Here is a 3317-nt window from a genome sequence, read left to right on the forward strand (position 1 = left end):
CTGGTTTTCAGCTCTACGTGCTGATACTTTATCCACTAAGCCACACCGGATACAACGGCGCTTATTCCGTCGGATCCCGGCCAACTATATCATATCGAGTGCACCTCAGCACATGTGTGGACTTGGGTCCTGCGTTCATAGACATCTATGACGTAGTGAAGAGGGCGGCCACTAGAGGGAACCCAAGAGTTGGAGCTTAATCTGAGACGATTCTAACCGGCGTCGGAATTGTATCCGGTGTGGCTTAGTGGATAAAGCATCAGCACATAGAGCTGAAAACCCGGGTTCAAATCCCGGCGCCGGAGAGAATTTTTCTCCGTTCCATTACTCTTTCATCGTATGATGACGCAGAATATCTGCATGGAAATATCATATGTACTTCGGTACATTAAAATAATATATATCTAATGTAATACGTAACACTTTTCCGAATGAACGGGCTTTTGAAGAAAAAAAGAACTTATTAATGGGGAAAAAATTGAAGATATCAAAAACGTTCTCAAATATGTAAGTGAAGAAGCAAAGTCTTTCTATGACACCATTGCAAATTGGACTACTACAACACAGGGTAATGTAGGGTAAAGTTATTCATGCCAAAAGTGAAAATAAGAAGCATATTTCCATGTTTATCACTATTTTGTACACTCATTGTTCATTAAAGCATTAATTTGTAACATGTCCACTTTCTGGTCTCTCATTCTTCCTGTGTTTAGTTTAGAAACGACACGTCCAAGACAAAAAAAATTATAGAAACCACCCTTTTCATTAAAAAAAAAATCTGAAACTCTCGTGTAAATTGTATTTTAGTATCCTCCCCAAGATGCAATGCAAAGAACTGAAAGAAAAATAATTCTTTAATTTAAATAGTTTTTTGTGTCTTCTGTAAAATTTGGAAACTGTGACTTTTGCCCTCTCTAAAATAAACGATTCAATTATTAAGATGCCTAGTGCTTAGTGGTAGACTTCCTCTTTCTTTTTTACATTTTTCCAAGTAAGAACGGAACCTTACCCCATTATCTCCTGACTTAGTTGCCTCATGAATAATGCCTTATTGGTGTCACTTCTGAGGTTCAAACTTGTCTTCGGACAGTTGACTAAATAACAACTACTAAGTAATTTCCTCTTCTCGGGTTTCCAACGAATATTATTTCATTCCTTCATGAACAAAATACTCCAGAGATAGGCAAGTTTTTAACACACTTGGAACTCTAAAAATGTTATTATTCCTGAGAATCTATACGAGGTCACTAACACGACCGTACATTTTAGATAACTTTTCTTCAATTTCACCTCCTGACAAACTTTCGGTATCAATCAATCGACCTGTTAGCTAATTAATAAATTATAACGCAATGAACTAATCAATTATTCATTAATTATAAATCAATTGAACTAACATATCAACTCGTCAAAGTATACTACATCTATGTTCCTAAATTATCGGTGTTTTAGGTGATTGGCATAGCTTTACAAACGAAAGTTTTCTGTTTCTTTCTTTCGTGTAATGAAAGAAGAACTGTGAATGTTTCTTAGTGTTATTTTTATTTAGTATTTATTTATTTAACCTAGTAGAGATAAGGCCATCAGGACTTCTCTGCCCCTCTACCAGGGGATTACAACTATAATATGAATAATAAAATTACAATTAATATTAAATTTACAATTATTACATTTACAATAAAAAATAAAGTACGACAAGGTTACCTGATTAATGAAAGCTAGACAATTTATCATAGAAGTTAAGAACAAAGAATACTTTTGTATTTACTGAATTACAAATTAAACCTAGAATAACAAAATTCTATAGTGATGAAATTACCATATATTGAGAGAACTATTTACAAGAAAACATGTCTGAACGAGTCTCAATTACTGACCAAGTGCATAATAAGTTTGCGTTTGAATTCAATTTTATTTCGACAGTCGCTGATGCTAGCAGATAACGAATTCCAGAGTCTTGGCAGGGCTATTGTGAAAGAGGATGAGTATGAGGAGTGCGATGGGATGGTATTGTTAGTAATTGTTTCATAGCGAGAGCGTGTGTTCAGATTATGGTGGGAAGAAAGGTAAGTGAAGCGAGACGACAGGTACGAAGGAATAGAAGAGTTCAAGATTTCGAAGAGAAGGAGAAGTGAATGTAAACTTCTTTGTGCGAGATCGTGCGTATTTGCTTGGTTTCCGCACAAAACCAACCCACGGTAAGTCTAAAATTCCACATTCAGTATTCCCAACCGAACACACATAACAATTTCCCTCTTCTTACCGCTTAAGTGACATATTGATTTTACTGCTTTAGGCTTTTAACATATTATTTTTAGAGACGTTCAATATAGTAATAATTATAAATTGGAAACTTACCACTGCAATTTCACCTAAATTGCACTGTTAATTATTGTTTTTAAATATTTGCAAACATTAAGGAAACTCTACAACTCCAATAAAGTTACTGCATTTCGTGATGCATGTAACATTAAGGAAGCCGTTTGTTTTAAGTTCGCATTTATAGACTGGAGGAAAAAAAAGACAGGCGTATATCACGGCCTGCTGGAGTATAGTAAACACAGAAAACATTTTAAAGCAACAATGTTGAAGATAGATATTTTTGTTTTCCAAAATTGCCGTCATTGAACAGAAACCAAGATGGAGATTTCATTGCAACTAATTATAAATTCCTCTTGAAGGTATGTAATAAACGATCTTCGCACAAAATAATGTACGATACACGAGCGGTATGTTTGTTTTCATGTTCTCGGAAATTAAAAAAGCTCAACTACGTTTCGCTTTTTCAAACTTTTCCTCAAACATGAAAACTTCAACATACCGCTCTTGTGACGCATATTACTATTTCTTATCTAGTTTAAGCCAACCTATTGTTTCCAGGGATGGAGTAATATGATCATATTTACGAACATTGCTTACAAAACGTACACACAAATTATGAGCACGTTGAAGTTTCGTTTTGTTATCGCTGGAAAGGTCAGTCAGTAAAATGTCAGCATAGTCAAAATAGGGAAATACAAGCGTCTGCACAAGGGACTTTTTTAAGCAAGAGGGAAGATGAACATTTACCCATTTTAGCACATGGATAATGGAATATACTTTTCTGCAGATTTCTGTGATTTGCATGTCCCAGTTGAGATTATTATCCATGTGAATGCCAAGATTTTTTACCGAAGAACTGAAAGGGATATGCACTGTACTTACAGTAGCGTGCAAATTAATCCGAACAACGTAATTACTTATGCAAAAACACTCAAACGGGATAAAAAAAGGATCTAAGACATACCTCAGTAATCTATGTGCCCTCCCTTGTTCCT

General features: G+C 35.0%; 1 non-coding gene across 1 annotated transcript; it reads left to right on the plus strand.

Annotated features, from left to right (window-relative positions):
• Positions 1 to 233: 233 nt before the first annotated feature.
• On the plus strand, positions 234 to 305 carry TRNAY-AUA (transfer RNA tyrosine (anticodon AUA)). Its single transcript has one exon. It is a non-coding gene; the product is annotated as a tRNA-Tyr (tRNA).
• Positions 306 to 3317: the final 3012 nt, after the last annotated feature.

This window comes from Periplaneta americana, chromosome 13 (assembly GCF_040183065.1).
Source record: "Periplaneta americana isolate PAMFEO1 chromosome 13, P.americana_PAMFEO1_priV1, whole genome shotgun sequence".
Lineage (NCBI taxonomy): Eukaryota > Metazoa > Arthropoda > Insecta > Blattodea > Blattidae > Periplaneta > Periplaneta americana.